Genomic DNA, 23985 nt, shown 5'->3' with positions numbered 1-23985 from the left:
GGGGAACATGCTGCATGTGGGGATAAAGCAAAGGGGGGACATGGTGCATGTGGGGATAAAGCAATGGGGAAATGCTGCATGTGGGGAAAAAGCAATGGAGACATGCATGTTGGGATAAAGCAATGGGGGACATGCTGCATGTGGGGATAAAGCAATGGGGGACGTGCTGCATGTGGGGATAAAGCAATGGGGGGCATGCATGTGGGGATAAAGCAATGGGGGGCATGCTACATGTGAGGATAAAGCAATGGGTGGGGATGCATGTGAGGATAAAGCCCTTGGGGGTCAATGCTGCATGGAGGGATAAAGCAATGGGGGACATGCTGCATGTGGGGTTAAAGCAATGGGGGGACATGCATGTGGGGATAAAGCACTGGGTGAACATGCTGCATGTGGGGATAAAGCAATGGGAGACATACTGCAAGTGGGGATAAAGCATAGAGGAACATGCTGCATGTGGAGATAAAGCACTGGGGGAACATGCTGCATGTGGAGATAAAGCATGGGGGGAACATGATGCATGTGGGGATAAAACACAGGGGGACAATGCTGCATGTGGGGATAAAGCAATGGGGGACTTGCATGTGGGGATAAAGCAATGGGGGAAATGCTGCTCGTGGGGATAAAGCAATGGGGGACATGATGCCTGTGGGGATAAAGCAATGGGTGACATGCTGCATGTGGGGATAAAGCAATGGGGGGAGATGCATGTGAGGATAAAGCCCTTGGGGTTCAATGCTGCATGTGGGGATAAAGCAATGGGGACATGCTGCATATGGGGTTAAAGCAATGGGGGGACATGTATGTGGGGATAAACCACTGGGGGAACATGCTGCATGTGGGAATAAAACACAGGTTGAGCATGCTGCATGTAGGGATAAAGCATGGGGGGAACATGTTGCATATGGGGATAAAGCACTGGGGGAACATGCTGCATATGGGGACAAAGCAGTGGGGGGACATGCTACATGTGTGGATAAAGCACTGTGGGGGCATACTGCATGTGGGGATTAAGCAAGGGGGGAACATGCTGCATGTGGGGATATAGCAATGGGGGGACATGCTGGATGTGGGGATAAAGCAATAGTTGAACATGCTGCATGTGGGGATAAAGCAATGGGGGACATGCATGTGGGGATAAATCACGGGGGGGACATGCTGCATGTTGGGATAAAGCAATGGGGGACATGCTGCATGTGCGGATAAAGCAATGGGAGGACATTCTGCATGTGGGGATAAAGCAATGGGGGCACATGCTGCATGTGGGGATAAAGCACATGCGGAAAATGCTGCATGTGGGGATAAAGCAACGGGTAACATGAAGCATGTGGGGATAAAGCAATGGGGGGACCTGCATGTGGGGATAAAGCACAGGGGGGGACATGCTGCATGTGGGGATAAAGCACAGGGGGGAATATGCAGCATGTGGGGATAAAGCAATGGGGGGACATGCTGCTTGTGGGGATAAAGCAATGGGGGGACATGCTGCATGTGGGGATAAAGCAATGGGGGGACATGCTGCATGTGGGGATAAAGCAATGGGGCGACATCCATGTTGGGATAAAGCACAGGGGGCACGTGCATGTGTGATAAAGCATGGGGGGAACATGCTGTATGTGGGGATAAAGCACTTGGGGGACATACTGCATGTGGGGATTAAGCACGGGGGGAACATTCTGCATATGGGGATATAGCAATGGGGGCACATGCTGCATGTGGGGATAAAGCACAGGGGAAAAATGCTGCATGTGGGGATAAAGCAAAGGGGAACATGAAGCATGTGGGGATAAAGCAATGGGGGGACATGCATGTGGGGATAAAGCACATGGGGGGACATGCTGCATGTGGGGATAAAGCACAGGGGGGAATATGCTGCATGTGGGAATAAAGCAATGGTGGAACATGCTGCATGTAGGGATAAAGCATGGGGGGAACATGTTGCATATGGGGATAAAGCACGGGGGAACATGCTGCATGTGGGGATAAAGCATGGGGGGAACATGCTGCATGGGGAGAAAAAGCACGGGGGGAACATGCTGCATGTGGGGACCATGCTGCATGTGGGGATATAGCATGGGGGGAACATGCTGCATGTGGGGTTAAAGCAATGGGGGGACATGCTGCATGTGGGGATAAAGCAATGGGGGGACATGCATCTGGGGATACAGCATGGGGGTAACATGCTGCATGTGGGGATAAAGCAATGGGGGACATGCTGCATGTGTAGATAAAGCAATGGTGGGACATGCTGCTTGAGGGGATAAAGTATTGGTCGGACATGCATGTGGTGATGAAGCATGAGGGGAACATGCTGCATGTGGGGATAAAGCACAGGGGGAACATGCTGCATGTGGGGATAAAGAATGGGGGGAAAATGCTGCATGTGTTAATTAAGCACAGGGGGAACATGCTACATGTGGGGATAAAGCAATGGGGAAATGCTGCATGTGGGGATAAAGCAATGGGGGGACATGCATGTGGGGATAAAGCAATGGGTGACATGCTGCTTGTGGGGATAAAGCAATGGGGGAAATGCTGCATGTGGGGATAAAGCAATGGGGGGCATGGTACATGTGACGATAAAGCAATGGGTAGAGATGCATGTCAGGATAAAGCCCTTGGGGTCAATGCTACATGGAGGGATAAAGCAATGGGGGACATGCTGCATGTTGGTTTAAAGCAAAGGGGGGACATGCATGTGGGGATAAAGCACTGGGGGAGCATGCTGCATGTGGGGATAAAGCACTGGGGGCACATGCTGCATGTGAGGATAAAGCAATGTGGGGACATGCATGTGGGGATAAAGCACTGGGTGGACATGCTGCATGTGGGGATAAAGCACAGTGGGACATGCTGCATGTGGGGATAAAGCACTGGGGGGACATACTGCATGTGGGGATTAAGCAGGGGGAACATGCTACTTATGGGGATAAAGCAATGGGGAGACATACATGTGGGGATAAAGCAATGGGGGACATGCTGCTTGTGGGGATAAAGCAATTGGGGACATGATGCATGTGGGGATAAAGTAATGGAGGACATGCTGCATGTGGGGATAAAGCAATGGGGGGAGATGCATGTGAGGATAAAGCCCTTGGGGTTCAATGCTGCATGTGGGGATAAAGCAATGAGGACATGCTGCATGTGGGGTTAAAGCAATGGGGGGACATGCATGTGGGGATAAAGCACTGGGGGAACATGCTGCATGTGGGGATAAAACACAGGTTGAGCATGCTGTATGTAGGGATAATGCACCGGTGGAACATGCTGCATGTGGGGATAAAGCACGGGGCGAACATGCTGCAGGTGGGGATAAAACACAGGTTGAGCATGCTGTATGTAGGGATAAAGCACCGGTGGAACATGCTGCATGTAAGGATAAAGCACGGGGGGAACATGCTGCATGTGGGAATAAAACACAGGTTGAGCATGCTGCATGTAGGGATAAAGTACCGGGGGAACATGCAGCATGTGGGAATAAAACACAGGTTGAGCATGCTGCATGTAGGGATAAAGTACCGGGGGAACATGCAGCATGTAGGGATAAAGCATGGGGGGAACATGTTGCATATGGGGATAAAGCACTGGGCGAACATGCTGCATGTGGGGATAAAGCAGTGGGGGGACATGCTGCATGTGTGATTAAAGCACTGGGGGGGCATACTGCATGTGGGAATTAAGCACGGGGGGAACATTCTGCATGTGGGGATAAAGCAATGGTAGAACATGCTGCATGTGGGGATAAAGCAATGGGGGACATGCATGTGGGGATAAAGCACTGGGGGGACATGCTGCATGTGGGGATAAAGCAATGGGAGGACATGCTGCATGTGGGGATAAAGCACGGGGGGTACATGCTGCATGTGGAGATAAAGCACGGGGGGATCATGTTGCATGTGTGGAACATGCTGCATGTGGGGAAATAGCATGGGGGGAACATGCTGCATGTGGGGATAAAGCAATGGGGGATATGCTGCATGTGGGTGATAAGCAATGGGGGACATGCTGCCTGTGGGGATAAAGCAATGGGGGGACATGCATCTGGGGATAAAGCACGGGGGTAACATGCTGCATGTAGGGATAAAGCATTGGGGACATGCTGCATGTGGGGATAAAGCAATGGGGGGACATTCTGTATGTGTAGATAAAGCAATGGGGGGACATGCTGCATGTGGGGATAAAGCAATGGGGGGACATGCATGTGGGGATAAAGCACAGGGGGGACATGCTGCATGTGGGGATGAAGCACTGGGAGGACATGCTGCATGTGGGGATAAAGCAATGGGGGCACATGCTGCATGTGGTGATAAAGCACAGGCGGAAAATGCTGCATGTTGGGATAAAGCAACGGGCAACATGAAGCATGTGGGGATAAAGCAATGGGGGGACATGCATGTGGGGATAAAGCACAGGGGGGACATGCTGCATGTGGGGATAAAGCACAGGGGGGAATATGCTGCATGTGGGGATAAAGCAATGGGGGGACATGCTGCTTGTGGGGATAAAGCAATGGGGGGACATGCTGCATGTGGGGATAAAGCAATGGGGGGACATGCATGTTGGGATAAAGCACAGGGGGCACATGCATGTGGGGATAATGCATGGGGGGAACATGCTGTATGTGGGGATAAAGCACTGGGGGGACATACTGCATGTGGGGATAAAGCAATGGGGGACCTGCTGCATGTGCGGATAAAGCAATGGGAGAACATGCTGCATGTTCGGATAAAGCATGGGGGACCATGCTGCATGTGCGGATAAAGCATGGGGAATGCTGCATGTGGGAATAAAACACCGGTTGAGCATGCTGCATGTGGGGATAATTCACGGGGGGAACATGCTGCATGTAGGGATAAAGCATGGGGGGAACATGCTGCATGTTGGGATAAAGCACATGGGGAACATGCTGCATGTGGGGATAAAGCAATGGGGGGACATGCTGCATGTGGGGATAAAGCAATGGGGGACATGCTGCATGTGGGGATAAAGCAATGGGGGGACATGCATGTGGGGATAAAGCAATGGGGGACATGCTGCTTTTGGGGATAAAGCAATGGGGGACATGCTGCTTTTGGGGATAAAGCAATGGGGGACATGCTGCATGTGGGAATAAAGCAATGGTGGGGCATGCTGCATGTGGGGATAAAGCAATGGGGGGAACATGTTGCATATGGGGATAAAGCACTGGGCGAACATGCTGCATGTGGGGATAAAGCAGTGGGGGGACATGCTGCATGTGTGATTAAAGCACTGGGGGGGCATACTGCATGTGGGAATTAAGCACGGGGGGAACATTCTGCATGTGGGGATAAAGCAATGGTAGAACATGCTGCATGTGGGGATAAAGCAATGGGGGACATGCATGTGGGGATAAAGCACTGGGGGGACATGCTGCATGTGGGGATAAAGCAATGGGAGGACATGCTGCATGTGGGGATAAAGCACGGGGGGTACATGCTGCATGTGGAGATAAAGCACGGGGGGATCATGTTGCATGTGTGGAACATGCTGCAAGTGGGGAAATAGCATGGGGGGAACATGCTGCATGTGGGGATAAAGCAATGGGGGATATGCTGCATGTGGGTGATAAGCAATGGGGGACATGCTGCCTGTGGGGATAAAGCAATGGGGGGACATGCATCTGGGGATAAAGCACGGGGGTAACATGCTGCATGTAGGGATAAAGCATTGGGGACATGCTGCATGTGGGGATAAAGCAATGGGGGGACATTCTGTATGTGTAGATAAAGCAATGGGGGGACATGCTGCATGTGGGGATAAAGCAATGGGGGGACATGCATGTGGGGATAAAGCACAGGGGGGACATGCTGCATGTGGGGATGAAGCACTGGGAGGACATGCTGCATGTGGGGATAAAGCAATGGGGGCACATGCTGCATGTGGTGATAAAGCACAGGCGGAAAATGCTGCATGTTGGGATAAAGCAACGGGCAACATGAAACATGTGGGGATAAAGCAATGGGGGGACATGCATGTGGGGATAAAGCACAGGGGGGACATGCTGCATGTGGGGATAAAGCACAGGGGGGAATATGCTGCATGTGGGGATAAAGCAATGGGGGGACATGCTGCTTGTGGGGATAAAGCAATGGGGGGACATGCTGCATGTGGGGATAAAGCAATGGGGGGACATGCATGTTGGGATAAAGCACAGGGGGCACATGCATGTGGGGATAAAGCATGGGGGGAACATGCTGTATGTGGGGATAAAGCACTGGGGGGACATACTGCATGTGGGGATAAAGCAATGGGGGACCTGCTGCATGTGCGGATAAAGCAATGGGAGAACATGCTGCATGTTCGGATAAAGCATGGGGGACCATGCTGCATGTGCGGATAAAGCATGGGGAATGCTGCATGTGGGAATAAAACACCGGTTGAGCATGCTGCATGTGGGGATAATTCACGGGGGGAACATGCTGCATGTAGGGATAAAGCATGGGGGGAACATGCTGCATGTTGGGATAAAGCACATGGGGAACATGCTGCATGTGGGGATAAAGCAATGGGGGGACATGCTGCATGTGGGGATAAAGCAATGGGGGACATGCTGCATGTGGGGATAAAGCAATGGGGGGACATGCATGTGGGGATAAAGCAATGGGGGACATGCTGCTTTTGGGGATAAAGCAATGGGGGACATGCTGCTTTTGGGGATAAAGCAATGGGGGACATGCTGCATGTGGGAATAAAGCAATGGTGGGGCATGCTGCATGTGGGGATAAAGCAATGGGGGGAGATGCATGTGAGGAAAAAGCCCTTGGGGGTCAATGCTGCATGTGGGGATAAAGCAATGGTGGATCATGCTGCATGTGGGGTTAAAGCAATTGGGGGACATGCTGCATGTGGGGATAAAGCACAGGGGGGAATATGCTGCATGTGGGATAAAGCAATGGGGGAACATGCTGCATGTGGGGCTAAAGCAATGGGGGGACATGCTGCATGTAGGGATAAAGCAATGGGGGACATGCTGCATGTGGGGATAAAGCAATGGGGGGACATGCATGTGGGGATAAAGCAATGGGGGACATGCTGCTTTTGGGGATAAAGCAATGGGTGACATGCTGCATGTGGGAATAAAGCAATGGTGGGGCATGCTGCATGTGGGGATAAAGCAATGGGGGGAGATGCATGTGAGGATAAAGCCCTTGGGGGTCAATGCTGCATGTGGGGATAAAGCAATGGTGGATCATGCTGCATGTGGGGTTAAAGCAATGGGGGGACATGCAAGTGGGGATAAAGCACTGGGGGAATATGCTGCATGTGGGGATAAAGCACTGGGGGCACATGCTGCATGTGAGGATAAAACAATGGGGGGTCATGCATGTGGGGATAAAGCACTACGGGAACACACTGCAAGTGGGGATAAAGCATGGAGGAACATGTGGATGTGGGGTTAAGCACCGTGGAACATGCTGCATGTGGGGATAAAGCACGGGGGGAACATGCTGCATGTGGGGATAAAGCACGGGGGGAACATGCAGCATGTGGGGATAAAGCACAGGGGGAACATGCTGCATGTGGGGATAAAGCAATGGGGGGACATGCTGCATGTGGGGATAAAGCAATGGGGGACATGCTGCATGTGGGGATAAAGCAATGGGGGGACAAGTATGTGGGGATAAAGCAATGTGGGACATGCTGCTTGTGGGGATAAAGCAATGGGGGACATGATGCATGTGGGGATAAAGCAATGGGGGACATGCTGCATGTCGGGATAAAGCAATGGGGGAGATGAATGTGAGGATAAAGCACTTGGGGTTCAATGCTGCATGTGGGGTTAAAGCAATTGGGGGACATGCATGTGGGGATAAAGCACAGGGGGAACATGCTACATGTGGGGTAAAGCACGGGGGGGGAACATGCTGCATGTGGGGATAAAGCAATGGGGGACATGCTTCATGTGGGGATAAAGCAAAGGGGGACATGAAGCATGTGAGGATAAAGCAATGGGGGGGACATGCATGTGGGGATAAAGCACAGGGGGGGACATGCTGCATGTGGGGATAAAGCACAGAGGGGAATATGCTGCATGTGGGAATAAAGCAATGGGGGAACATGGTGCATGTAGGGATAAAGCATGGGGGGAACATGTTGCATATCGGGAAAAAGCACGGGGGAACATGCTGCATGTGGGGATAAAGCATGGGGGGAACATGCTGCATGTGGAGAAAAAGCATGGGGGGAACATGCTGCATGTGGGGAACATGCTGCATGTGGGGATAAAGCAATGGGGGGACATGCTGCATGTGGGGATAAAGCAATGGGGGGACATGCATCTGGGGATAAAGCACGGGGGTAACATGCTGCATGTGGGGATAAAGCAATGGGGGACATGCTGCATGTGTAGATAAAGCAATGGTGGGACATGCTGCATGTGGGGATAAAGCATTGGGGGGACATGCATGTGGTGATAAAGCATGAGGGAACATGCTGCATGTGGGGATAAAGCAAGGGGGGAACATGCTGCATGTGGGGATATAGCAATGGGGGGACATGCTGCATGTGGGGATAAAGCAATAGTTGAACATGCTGCATGTGGGGATAAAGCAATGGGGGGACATGCATGTGGGGATAAATCACGGGGGGGACATGCTGCATGTTGGGATAAAGCAATGGGGGACATGCTGCATGTGCGGATAAAGCAATGGGAGGACATTCTGCATGTGGGGATAAAGCAATGGGGGCACATGCTGCATGTGGGGATAAAGCACAGGCGGAAAATGCTGCATGTGGGGATAAAGCAACGGGTAACATGAAGCATGTGGGGATAAAGCAATGGGGGGACATGCATGTGGGGATAAAGCATGAGGGGAACATGCTGCATGTGGAGATAAAGCACGGGGGGAACATGTTGCATGTGTGGAACATGCTGCATGTGGGGATATACAATGGGGGGAACATGCTGCATGTGGGGATAAAGCAATGGGGGATATGCTGCATGTGGGGATAAAGCAATGGGGGACATGCTGCCTGTGGGGATAAAGCAATGGGGGGACATGCATCTGGGGATAAAGCACAGGGGTAACATGCTGCATGTGGGGATAAAGCATGGGGGGAACATGCTGCATGTGGGGATAAAGCAATGGGGGGACATTCTGTATGTGTAGATAAAGCAATGGGGGGACATGCTGCATGTGGGGATAAAGCAATGGGGTGACATGCATGTGGGGATAAAGCATGAGGGGAACATGCTGCATGTGGGGATAAAGTATTGGTCGGACATGCATGTGGTGAGGAAGCATGAGGGGAACATGCTGCATGTGGGGATAAAGCACGGGGGGAACATGCTGCATGTGGGGATAAAGAATGGGGGGAAAATGCTGCATGTGTTAATTAAGCACAGGGGGAACATGCTACATGTGGGGATAAAGCAATGGGGAAATGCTGCTTGTGGGGATAAAGCAATGGGGGGACATGCATGTGGGGATAAAGCAATGGGTGACATGCTGCTTGTGGGGATAAAGCAATGGGGGACATGCTGCATGTGGGGATAAAGCAATGGGGGGCATGCTACATGTGAGGATAAAGCAATGGGTAGAGATGCATGTCAGGATAAAGCCCTTGGGGTCAATGCTGCATGGAGGGATAAAGCAATGGGGGACATGCTGCATGTTGGTTTAAAGCAATGGGGGGACATGCATGTGGGGATAAAGCACTGGGGGAGCATGCTGCATGTGGGGATAAAGCACTGGGGGCACATGCTGCATGTGAGGATAAAGCAATGTGGGGACATGCATGTGGGGATAAAGCACTGGGTGGACATGCTGCATGTGGGGATAAAGCACAGTGGGACATGCTGCATGTGGGGATAAAGCACAGTGGGACATGCTGCATGTGGGGATAAAGCACGGGGGGTACATGCTGCATGTGGGAATAAAACACAGGTTGAGCATGCTGCATGTAGGGATAAATCATTGGGTGAACATGCTGCATGAAGGGATAAAGCTTGGAGGGAACATGTTGCCTATGGGGATAAAGTATGGGGGGAACATGCTGCATGTGGGGATAAAGCATGAGGGGAACATGCTGCATGTGGAGATAAAGCACGGGGGGAACATGTTGCATGTGTGGAACATGCTGCATGTGGGTATATAGCATGGGGGGAACATGCTGCATGTGGCGATAAAGCAATGGGGGATATGCTGCATCTGGGGATAAAGCACGGGGGTAACATGCTGTAGTGGGGATAAAGCATGGGGGGAACATGCTGCATGTGGGGATAAAGCAATGGGGGGACATTCTGTATGTGTAGATAAAGCAATGGGGGGACATGCTGCATGTGGGGATAAAGCAATGGGGTGACATGCATGTGGGGATAAAGCATGAGGGGAACATGCTGCATGTGGGGATAAAGCCCGGGGGGAACATGCTGCATGTGGGGATAAAGCAAAGGGGGGACATGGTGCATGTGGGGATAAAGCAATGGGGAAATGCTGCATGTGGGGAAAAAGCAATGGAGACATGCATGTTGGGATAAAGCAATGGGGGACATGCTGCATGTGGGGATAAAGCAATGGGGGACGTGCTGCATGTGGGGATAAAGCAATGGGGGGCATGCATGTGGGGATAAAGCAATGGGGGGCATGCTACATGTGAGGATAAAGCAATGGGTGGAGATGCATGTGAGGATAAAGCCCTTGGGGGTCAATGCTGCATGGAGGGATAAAGCAATGGGGGACATGCTGCATGTGGGGTTAAAGCAATGGGGGGACATGCATGTGGGGATAAAGCACTGGGTGAACATGCTGCATGTGGGGATAAAGCAATGGGAGACATACTGCAAGTGGGGATAAAGCATAGAGGAACATGCTGCATGTGGAGATAAAGCACTGGGGGAACATGCTGCATGTGGAGATAAAGCATGGGGGGAACATGATGCATGTGGGGATAAAACACAGGGGGACAATGCTGCATGTGGGGATAAAGCAATGGGGGACTTGCATGTGGGGATAAAGCAATGGGGGAAATGCTGCTCGTGGGGATAAAGCAATGGGGGACATGATGCCTGTGGGGATAAAGCAATGGGTGACATGCTGCATGTGGGGATAAAGCAATGGGGGGAGATGCATGTGAGGATAAAGCCCTTGGGGTTCAATGCTGCATGTGGGGATAAAGCAATGGGGACATGCTGCATATGGGGTTAAAGCAATGGGGGGACATGCATGTGGGGATAAACCACTGGGGGAACATGCTGCATGTGGGAATAAAACACAGGTTGAGCATGCTGCATGTAGGGATAAAGCATGGGGGGAACATGTTGCATATGGGGATAAAGCACTGGGGGAACATGCTGCATATGGGAACAAAGCAGTGGGGGGACATGCTACATGTGTGGATAAAGCACTGTGGGGGCATACTGCATGTGGGGATTAAGCAAGGGGGGAACATGCTGCATGTGGGGATATAGCAATGGGGGGACATGCTGGATGTGGGGATAAAGCAATAGTTGAACATGCTGCATGTGGGGATAAAGCAATGGGGGGACATGCATGTGGGGATAAATCACGGGGGGGACATGCTGCATGTTGGGATAAAGCAATGGGGGACATGCTGCATGTGCGGATAAAGCAATGGGAGGACATTCTGCATGTGGGGATAAAGCAATGGGGGCACATGCTGCATGTGGGGATAAAGCACAGGCGGAAAATGCTGCATGTGGGGATAAAGCAACGGGTAACATGAAGCATGTGGGGATAAAGCAATGGGGGGACATGCATGTGGGGATAAAGCACAGGGGGGGACATGCTGCATGTGGGGATAAAGCACAGGGGGGAATATGCAGCATGTGGGGATAAAGCAATGGGGGGACATGCTGCTTGTGGGGATAAAGCAATGGGGGGACATGCTGCATGTGGGGATAAAGCAATGGGGGGACATGCTGCATGTGGGGATAAAGCAATGGGGCGACATCCATGTTGGGATAAAGCACAGGGGGCACGTGCATGTGTGATAAAGCATGGGGGGAACATGCTGTATGTGGGGATAAAGCACTTGGGGGACATACTGCATGTGGGGATTAAGCACGGGGGGAACATTCTGCATACGGGGATATAGCAATGGGGGCACATGCTGCATGTGGGGATAAAGCACAGGGGAAAAATGCTGCATGTGGGGATAAAGCAAAGGGGAACATGAAGCATGTGGGGATAAAGCAATGGGGGGACATGCATGTGGGGATAAAGCACATGGGGGGACATGCTGCATGTGGGGATAAAGCACAGGGGGGAATATGCTGCATGTGGGAATAAAGCAATGGTGGAACATGCTGCATGTAGGGATAAAGCATGGGGGGAACATGTTGCATATGGGGATAAAGCACGGGGGAACATGCTGCATGTGGGGATAAAGCATGGGGGGAACATGCTGCATGTGGAGAAAAAGCACGGGGGGAACATGCTGCATGTGGGGACCATGCTGCATGTGGGGATATAGCATGGGGGGAACATGCTGCATGTGGGGTTAAAGCAATGGGGGGACATGCTGCATGTGGGGATAAAGCAATGGGGGGACATGCATCTGGGGATACAGCATGGGGGTAACATGCTGCATGTGGGGATAAAGCAATGGGGGACATGCTGCATGTGTAGATAAAGCAATGGTGGGACATGCTGCTTGAGGGGATAAAGTATTGGTCGGACATGCATGTGGTGATGAAGCATGAGGGGAACATGCTGCATGTGGGGATAAAGCACAGGGGGAACATGCTGCATGTGGGGATAAAGAATGGGGGGAAAATGCTGCATGTGTTAATTAAGCACAGGGGGAACATGCTACATGTGGGGATAAAGCAATGGGGAAATGCTGCATGTGGGGATAAAGCAATGGGGGGACATGCATGTGGGGATAAAGCAATGGGTGACATGCTGCTTGTGGGGATAAAGCAATGGGGGAAATGCTGCATGTGGGGATAAAGCAATGGGGGGCATGGTACATGTGACGATAAAGCAATGGGTAGAGATGCATGTCAGGATAAAGCCCTTGGGGTCAATGCTGCATGGAGGGATAAAGCAATGGGGGACATGCTGCATGTTGGTTTAAAGCAATGGGGGGACATGCATGTGGGGATAAAGCACTGGGGGAGCATGCTGCATGTGGGGATAAAGCACTGGGGGCACATGCTGCATGTGAGGATAAAGCAATGTGGGGACATGCATGTGGGGATAAAGCACTGGGTGGACATGCTGCATGTGGGGATAAAGCACAGTGGGACATGCTGCATGTGGGGATAAAGCACTGGGTGGACATACTGCATTTGGGGATTAAGCAGGGGGAACATGCTACTTATGGGGATAAAGCAATGGGGAGACATACATGTGGGGATAAAGCAATGGGGGACATGCTGCTTGTGGGGATAAAGCAATTGGGGACATGATGCATGTGGGGATAAAGTAATGGAGGACATGCTGCATGTGGGGATAAAGCAATGGGGGGAGATGCATGTGAGGATAAAGCCCTTGGGGTTCAATGCTGCATGTGGGGATAAAGCAATGAGGACATGCTGCATGTGGGGTTAAAGCAATGGGGGGACATGCATGTGGGGATAAAGCACTGGGGGAACATGCTGCTTGTGGGGATAAAACACAGGTTGAGCATGCTGTATGTAGGGATAATGCACCGGTGGAACATGCTGCATGTGGGGATAAAGCACGGGGCGAACATGCTGCATGTGGGGATAAAACACAGGTTGAGCATGCTGTATGTAGGGATAAAGCACCGGTGGAACATGCTGCATGTAAGGATAAAGCACGGGGGGAACATGCTGCATGTGGGAATAAAACACAGGTTGAGCATGCTGCATGTAGGGATAAAGTACCGGGGGAACATGCAGCATGTAGGGATAAAGCATGGGGGGAACATGTTGCATATGGGGATAAAGCACTGGGCGAACATGCTGCATGTGGGGATAAAGCAGTGGGGGGACATGCTGCATGTGTGATTAAAGCACTGGGGGGGCATACTGCATGTGGGAATTAAGCACGGGGGGAACATTCTGCATGTGGGGATAAAGCAATGGTAGAACATGCTGCATGTGGGGATAAAGCAATGGGGGACATGCATGTGGGGATAAAGCACTGGGGGGACATGCTGCATGTGGGGATAAAGCAATGGGAGGACATGCTGCATGTGGGGATAAAGCACGGGGGGTACATGCTGCATGTGGAGATAAAGCACGGGGGGATCATGTTGCATGTGTGGAACATGCTGCATGTGGGGAAATAGCATGGGGGGAACATGCTGCATGTGGGGATAAAGCAATGGGGGATATGCTGCATGTGGGTGATAAGCAATGGGGGACATGCTGCCTGTGGGGATAAAGCAATGGGGGGACATGCATCTGGGGATAAAGCACGGGGGTAACATGCTGCATGTAGGGATAAAGCATTGGGGACATGCTGCATGTGGGGATAAAGCAATGGGGGGACATTCTGTATGTGTAGATAAAGCAATGGGGGGACATGCTGCATGTGGGGATAAAGCAATGGGGGGACATGCATGTGGGGATAAAGCACAGGGGGGACATGCTGCATGTGGGGATGAAGCACTGGGAGGACATGCTGCATGTGGGGATAAAGCAATGGGGGCACATGCTGCATGTGGGGATAAAGCACAGGCGGAAAATGCTGCATGTTGGGATAAAGCAACGGGCAACATGAAGCATGTGGGGATAAAGCAATGGGGGGACATGCATGTGGGGATAAAGCACAGGGGGGACATGCTGCATGTGGGGATAAAGCACAGGGGGGAATATGCTGCATGTGGGGATAAAGCAATGGGGGGACATGCTGCTTGTGGGGATAAAGCAATGGGGGGACATGCTGCATGTGGGGATAAAGCAATGGGGGGACATGCATGTTGGGATAAAGCACAGGGGGCACATGCATGTGGGGATAAAGCATTGGGGGAACATGCTGTATGTGGGGATAAAGCACTGGGGGGACATACTGCATGTGGGGATAAAGAAATGGGGGACCTGCTGCATGTGCGGATAAAGCAATGGGAGAACATGCTGCATGTTCGGATAAAGCATGGGGGACCATGCTGCATGTGCGGATAAAGCATGGGGAATGCTGCATGTGGGAATAAAACACCGGTTTAGCATGCTGCATGTGGGGATAATTCACGGGGGGAACATGCTGCATGTAGGGATAAAGCATGGGGGGAACATGCTGCATGTTGGGATAAAGCACACGGGGAACATGCTGCATGTGGGGATAAAGCAATGGGGGGACATGCTGCATGTGGGGATAATGCAATGGGGGACATGCTGCATGTGGGGATAAAGCAATGGGGGGACATGCATGTGGGGATAAAGCAATGGGGGACATGCTGCTTTTGGGGATAAAGCAATGGGGGACATGCTGCTTTTGGGGATAAAGCAATGGGGGACATGCTGCATGTGGGAATAAAGCAATGGTGGGGCATGCTGCATGTGGGGATAAAGCAATGGGGGGAGATGCATGTGAGGAAAAAGCCCTTGGGGGTCAATGCTGCATGTGGGGATAAAGCAATGGTGGATCATGCTGCATGTGGGGTTAAAGCAATTGGGGGACATGCTGCATGTGGGGATAAAGCACAGGGGGGAATATGCTGCATGTGGGGATAAAGCAATGGGGGAACATGCTGCATGTGGGGCTAAAGCAATGGGGGGACATGCTGCATGTAGGGATAAAGCAATGGGGGACATGCTGCATGTGGGGATAAAGCAATGGGGGGACATGCATGTGGGGATAAAGCAATGGGGGACATGCTGCTTTTGGGGATAAAGCAATGGGGGACATGCTGCATGTGGGAATAAAGCAATGGTGGGGCATGCTGCATGTGGGGATAAAGCAATGGGGGGAGATGCATGTGAGGATAAAGCCCTTGGGGGTCAATGCTGCATGTGGGGATAAAGCAATGGTGGATCATGCTGCATGTGGGGTTAAAGCAATGGGGGGACATGCAAGTGGGGATAAAGCACTGGGGGAATATGCTGCATGTGGGGATAAAGCACTGGGGGCACATGCTGCATGTGAGGATAAAACAATGGGGGGTCATGCATGTGGGGATAAAGCACTACGGGAACACACTGCAAGTGGGGATAAAGCATGGAGGAACATGTGGATGTGGGGTTAAGCACCGTGGAACATGCTGCATGTGGGGATAAAGCACGGGGGGAACATGCTGCATGTGGGGATAAAGCACGGGGGGAACATGCAGCATGTGGGGATAAAGCACAGGGGGAACATGCTGCATGTGGGGATAAAGCAATGGGGGGACATGCTGCATGTGGGGATAAAGCAATGGGGGACATGCTGCATGTGGGGATAAAGCAATGGGGGGACAAGTATGTGGGGATAAAGCAATGTGGGACATGCTGCTTGTGGGGATAAAGCAATGGGGGACATGATGCATGTGGGGATAAAGCAATGGGGGACATGCTGCATGTCGGGATAAAGCAATGGGGGAGATGAATGTGAGGATAAAGCACTTGGGGTTCAATGCTGCATGTGGGGTTAAAGCAATTGGGGGACATGCATGTGGGGATAAAGCACAGGGGGAACATGCTACATGTGGGGTAAAGCACGGGGGGGAACATGCTGCATGTGGGGATAAAGCAATGGGGGACATGCTTCATGTGGGGATAAAGCAAAGGGGGACATGAAGCATGTGGGGATAAAGCAATGGGGGGACATGCATGTGGGGATAAAGCACAGGGGGGGACATGCTGCATGTGGGGATAATGCACAGAGGGGAATATGCTGCATGTGGGAATAAAGCAATGGGGGAACATGGTGCATGTAGGGATAAAGCATGGGGGGAACATGTTGCATATCGGGAAAAAGCACGGGGGAACATGCTGCATGTGGGGATAAAGCATGGGGGGAACATGCTGCATGTGGAGAAAAAGCATGGGGGGAACATGCTGCATGTGGGGAACATGCTGCATGTGGGGATAAAGCAATGGGGGGACATGCTGCATGTGGGGATAAAGCAATGGGGGGACATGCATCTGGGGATAAAGCACGGGGGTAACATGCTGCATGTGGGGATAAAGCAATGGGGGACATGCTGCATGTGTAGATAAAGCAATGGTGGGACATGCTGCATGTGGGGATAAAGCATTGGGGGGACATGCATGTGGTGATAAAGCATGAGGGAACATGCTGCATGTGGGGATAAAGCACGGGGGGAACATGCTGCATGTGGGGATAAAGAATGGGCGGAACATGCTGCATGTGTTAATTAAGCACAGTGGGAAAATGCTACATGTGGGGATAAAGCAATGGGGAAATGCTGCTTGTGGGGATAAAGCAATGAGGGGACATGCATGTGGGGATAAAGCAATGGGTGACATGCTGCTTGTGGGGATAAAGCAATGGGGGACATGCTGCATGTGGGGATTAAGCAATGGGGGGCATGCTACATGTGAGGATAAAGCAATGGGTAGAGATGCATGTGAGGATAAAGCCCTTGGGGTCAATGCTGTATGGAGGGATAAAGCAATGGGGGACATGCTGCATATGGATTTAAAGCAATGGGGGGACATGCATGTGGGGATAAACCACTGGGGGAACATGCTGCATGTGGGAATAAAACACAGGTTGAGCATGCTGCATGTAGGGATAAAGCATGGGGGGAACATGTTGCATATGGGGATAAAGCACTGGGGGAACATGCTGCATATGGGGACAAAGCAGTGGGGGGACATGCTGCATGTGTGGATAAAGCAATGTGGGGGCATACTGCATGTGGGGATTAAGCAAGGGGGGAACATGCTGCATGTGGGGATATAGCAATGGGGGCACATGCTGCATGTGGGGATAAAGCACAGGTGGAAAATGCTGCATGTTGGGATAAAGCAACGGGCAACATGAAGCATGTGGGGATAAAGCATGGGAGGGACATGCATGTGGGGATAAAGCACAGGGGGGACATGCTGCATGTGGGGATAAAGCAATGGGAGGACATGCTGCATGTGGGGATAAAGCAATGGGGGCACATGCTGCATGTGGGGATAAAGCACAGGCGGAAAATGCTGCATGTTGGGATAAAGGAACGGGCAACATGAAGCATGTGGGGATAAAGCAATGGGGGGACATGCATGTGGGGATAAAGCACAGGGGGGACATGCTGCATGTGGGGATAAAGCACAGGGGGGAATATGCTGCATGTGGGGATAAAAAAATGGGGGGATATGCTGCTTGTGGGGATAAAGCAATGGGGGGACATGCTGCATGTGGGGATAAAGCAATGGGGGGACATGCATGTTGGGATAAAGCACAGGGGGCACATGCATGTGGGGATAAAGCATGGGGGGAACATGCTGTATGTGGGGATAAAGCACTGGAGGGACATACTGCATGTGGGGATAAAGCAATGGGGGACCTGCTGCATGTGCGGATAAAGCAATGGGAGAACATGCTGCATGTTCGGATAAAGCATAGGGGACCATGCTGCATGTGCGGATAAAGCATGGGGAATGCTGCATGTGGGAATAAAACACCGGTTGAGCATGCTGCATGTGGGGATAAATCACGGAGGGAACATGCTGCATGTAGGGATAAAGCATGGGGGAACATGCTGCATGTTGGGATAAAGCACAGGGGGAACATGCTGCCTGTGGGGCTAAAGCAATGGGGGGACATGCTGCATGTGGGGATAAAGCACAGGGGGAATATGCTGCATGTGGGGATAAAGCAATGGGGGACATGCTGCATGTGGGGATAAAGCAATGGGGGGACATGCATGTGGGGATAAAGCAATGGGGGACATGCTGCTTTTGGGGATAAAGCAATGGGGGACATGCTGCTTTTGGGGATAAAGCAATGGGGGACATGCTGCATGTGGGAATAAAGCAATGGTGGGGCATGCTGCATGTGGGGATAAAGCAATGGGGGGAGATGCATGTGAGGATAAAGCCCTTGGGGGTCAATGCTGCATGTGGGGATAAAGCAATGGTGGATCATGCTGCATGAGGGGTTAAAGCAATTGGGGGACATGCTGCATGTGGGGATAAAGTACAGGGGGGAATATGCTGCATGTGGGGATAAAGCAATGGGGGAACATGCTGCATGTGGGGCTAAAGCAATGGGGGGACATGCTGCATGTAGGGATAAAGCAATGGGGGACATGCTGCATGTGGGGATAAAGCAATGGGGGGACATGCATGTGGGGATAAAGCAATGGGGGACATGCTGCTTTTGGGGGTAAAGCAATGGGGGACATGCTGCATGTGGGAATAAAGCAATGGTGGGGCATGCTGCATGTGGGGATAAAGCATTGGGGGGAGATGCATGTGAGGATAAAGCCCTTGGGGGTCAATGCTGCATGTGGGGATAAAGCAATGGTGGATCATGCTGCATGTGGTGTTAAAGCAATGGGGGGACATGCATGTCGGGATAAAGCACTGGGGGAATATGCTGAATGTGGGGATAAAGCACTGGGGGCACATGCTGCATGTGAGGATAAAACAATGGGGGGTCATGCATGTGGGGATAAAGCACTACGGGAACACACTGCAAGTGGGGATAAAGCATGGAGGAACATGTGGATGTGGGGTTAAGCACCGTGGAACATGCTGCATGTGGGGATAAAGCACGGGGGGAACATGCTGCATGTGGGGATAAAGCACGGTGGGAACATGCAGCATGTGGGGATAAAACACAGGGGGAACATGCTGCATGTGGGGATAAAGCAATGGGGGGACATGCTGCATGTGGGGATAAAGCAATGGGGGACATGCTGCATGTGGGGATAAAGCAATGGGGGGACAAGTATGTGGGGATAAAGCAATGGGGGACATGCTGCTTGTGGGGATAAAGCAATGGGGGACATGATGCATGTGGGGATAAAGCAATGGGGGACATGCTGCATGTCGGGATAAAGCAATGGGGGAGATGAATGTGAGGATAAAGCACTTGGGGTTCAATGCTGCATGTGGGGTTAAAGCAATTGGGGGACATGCATGTGGGGATAAAGCAAAGGGGGAACATGCTGCATGTGGGGTAAAGCACGGGGGTGGAACATGCTGCAAGTGGGGATAAAGCAAGTATGAATATGCTGCATGTGGGGATAAAGCACGGGGGGAACATGCTGCATGTGGGGATAAAGCAATGGGGGGACATGCATGTGGGGATAAAGCACTGGGGGACATGCTTCATGTGGGGATAAAGCAATGGGGGGACATGCATGTGGGGATAAAGCAATGGGGGACATGCTGCTTTTGGGGATAAAGCAATGGGGGACATGCTGCATGTGTAGATAAAGCAAAGGTGGGACATGCTGCATGTGGGGATAAAGCATTGGGGGGACATGCATGTGGTGATAAAGCATGAGGGGAACATGCTGCATGTGGGGATAAAGCACGGGGGGAACATGCTGCATGTGGGGATAAAGAATGGGCGGAACATGCTGCATGTGTTAATTAAGCACAGGGGGAAAATGCTACATGTGGGGATAAAGCAATGGGGAAATGCTGCTTGTGGGGATAAAGCAATGGGGGGACATGCATGTGGGGATAAAGCAATGGGTGACATGCTGCTTGTGGGGATAAAGCAATGGGGGACATGCTGCATGTGGGGATTAAGCAATGGGGGGCATGCTACATGTGAGGATAAAGCAATGGGTAAAGATGCATGTGAGGATAAAGCCCTTGGGGTCAATGCTGTATGGAGGGATAAAGCAATGGGGGACATGCTGCATGTGGGTTTAAAGCAATGGGGGGACATGCATGTGGGGATAAAGCACTGGGGGAGCATGCTGCATGTGGGGATAAAGCACTGGGGGCACATGCTGCATGTGAAGATAAAGCAATGTGGGGACATGCATGTGGGGATAAAGCACTGGGTGGACATGCTGCATGTGGGGATAAAGCAATTGGGGGACATGCATGTGGGGATAAAGCAATGGGTGACATGCTGCTTGTGGGGATAAAGCAATGGGGGACATGCTGCATGTGGGGATTAAGCAATGGGGGGCATGCTACATGTGAGGATAAAGCAATGGGTAGAGATGCATGTGAGGATAAAGCCCTTGGGGTCAATGCTGTATGGAGGGATAAAGCAATGGGGGACATGCTGCATATGGATTTAAAGCAATGGGGGGACATGCATGTGGGGATAAACCACTGGGGGAACATGCTGCATGTGGGAATAAAACAGAGGTTGAGCATGCTGCATGTAGGGATAAAGCATGGGGGGAACATGTTGCATATGGGGATAAAGCACTGGGGGAACATGCTGCATATGGGGACAAAGCAGTGGGGGGACATGCTGCATGTGTGGATAAAGCAATGTGGGGGCCTACTGCATGTGGGGATTAAGCAAGGGGGGAACATGCTGCATGTGGGGATATAGCAATGGGGGCACATGCTGCATGTGGGGATAAAGCACAGGTGGAAAATGCTGCATGTTGGGATAAAGCAACGGGCAACATGAAGCATGTGGGGATAAAGCAATGGGGGGACATGCATGTGGGGATAAAGCACAGGGGGGACATGCTGCATGTGGGGATAAAGCAATGGGAGGACATGCTGCATGTGGGGATAAAGCAATGGGGGCACATGCTGCATGTGGGGATAAAGCACAGGCGGAAAATGCTGCATGTTGGGATAAAGCAACGGGCAACATGAAGCATGTGGGGATAAAGCAATGGGGGGACATGCATGTGGGGATAAAGCACAGGGGGGACATGCTGCATGTGGGGATAAAGCACAGGGGGGAATATGCTGCATGTGGGGATAAAAAAATGGGGGGACATGCTGCTTGTGGGGATAAAGCAATGGGGGGACATGCTGCATGTGGGGATAAAGCAATGGGGGGACATGCATGTTGGGATAAAGCACAGGGGGCACATGCATGTGGGGATAAAGCATGGGGGGAACATGCTGTATGTGGGGATAAAGCACTGGAGGGACATGCTGCATGTGGGGATAAAGCAATGGGAGGACATGCTGCATGTGGGGATAAAGCAATGGGGGCACATGCTGCATGTGGGGATAAAGCACAGGCGGAAAATGCTGCATGTTGGGATAAAGCAACGGGCAACATGAAGCATGTGGGGATAAAGCAATGGGGGGACATGCATGTGGGGATAAAGCACAGGGGGGACATGCTGCATGTGGGGATAAAGCACAGGGGGGAATATGCTGCATGTGGGGATAAAGCACAGGGGGGAATATGCTGCATGTGGGGATAAAAAAATGGGGGGACATGCTGCTTGTGGGGATAAAGCAATGGGGGGACATGCTGCATGTGGGGATAAAGCAATGGGGGGACTTGCATGTTGGGATAAAGCACAGGGGGCACATGCATGTGGGGATAAAGCATGGGGGGAACATGCTGTATGTGGGGATAAAGCACTGGAGGGACATACTGCATGTGGGGATAAAGCAATGGGGGACCTGCTGCATGTACGGATAAAGCAATGGGAGAACATGCTGCATGTTCGGATAAAGCATAGGGGACCATGCTGCATGTGCGGATAAAGCATGGGGAATGTTGCATGTGGGAATAAAACACCAGTTGAGCATGCTGCATGTGGGGATAAATCACGGGGGGAACATGCTGCATGTAGGGATAAAGCATGGGGGGAACATGCTGCATGTTGGGATAAAGCACAGGGGGAACATGCTGCCTGTGGGGCTAAAGCAATGGGGGGACATGCTGCATGTGGGGATAAAGCACAGGGGGAATATGCTGCATGTGGGGATAAAGCAATGGGGGACATGCTGCATGTGGGGATAAAGCAATGGGGGACATGCTGCATGTGGGGATAAAGCAATGGGGGACATGCTGCATGTGGGGATAAAGCAATGGGGGACATGCTGCTTTTGGGGATAAAGCAATGGGGGACATGCTGCTTTTGGGGATAAAGCAATGGTGGGGCATGCTGCATGTGGGGAGAAAGCAATGGTGGGGCATGCTGCATGTGAGGATAAAGCCCTTGGGGGTCAATGCTGCATGTGGGGATAAAGCAATGGTGGATCATGCTGCATGTGGGGTTAAAGCAATGGGGGAACATGCTGCATGTGGGGCTAAAGCAATGGGGGGACATGCTGCATGTAGGGATAAACCAATGGGGGACATGCTGCATGTGGGGATAAAGCAATGGGGGGACATGCATGTGGGGATAAAGCAATGGGGGACATGCTGCTTTTGGGGGTAAAGCAATGGGGGACATGCTGCATGTGGGAATAAAGCAATGGTGGGGCATGCTGCATGTGGGGATAAAGCAATGGGGGGAGATGCATGTGAGGATAAAGCCCTTGGGGGTCAATGCTGCATGTGGGGATAAAGCAATGGTGGATCATGCTGCATGTGGTGTTAAAGCAATGGGGGGACATGCATGTGGGGATAAAGCACTGGGGGAATATGCTGAATGTGGGGATAAAGCACTGGGGGCACATGCTGCATGTGAGGATAAAACAATGGGGGGTCATGCATGTGGGGATAAAGCACTACGGGAACACACTGCAAGTGGGGATAAAGCATGGAGGAACATGTGGATGTGGGGTTAAGCACCGTGGAACATGCTGCATGTGGGGATAAAGCACGGGGGGAACATGCTGCATGTGGGGATAAAGCACGGTGGGAACATGCAGCATGTGGGGATAAAGCACAGGGGGAACATGCTGCATGTGGGGATAAAGCAATGGGGGGACATGCTGCATGTGGGGATAAAGCAATGGGGGACATGCTGCATGTGGGGATAAAGCAATGGGAGGACAAGTATGTGGGGATAAAGCAATGGGGGACATGCTGCTTGTGGGGATAAAGCAATGGGGGACATGATGCATGTGGGGATAAAGCAATGGGGGACATGCTGCATGTCGGGATAAAGCAATGGGGGAGATGAATGTGAGGATAAAGCACTTGGGGTTCAATGCTGCATGTGGGGTTAAAGCAATTGGGGGACATGCATGTGGGGATAAAGCAAAGGGGGAACATGCTGCATGTGGGGTAAAGCACGGGGGTGGAA

This window comes from Taudactylus pleione, unplaced genomic scaffold, assembly GCF_031769625.1.
Source record: "Taudactylus pleione unplaced genomic scaffold, aTauple2 ptg000386l, whole genome shotgun sequence".
NCBI lineage: Eukaryota > Metazoa > Chordata > Amphibia > Anura > Myobatrachidae > Taudactylus > Taudactylus pleione.
Note: the sequence above shows the minus strand (reverse complement) of the source record.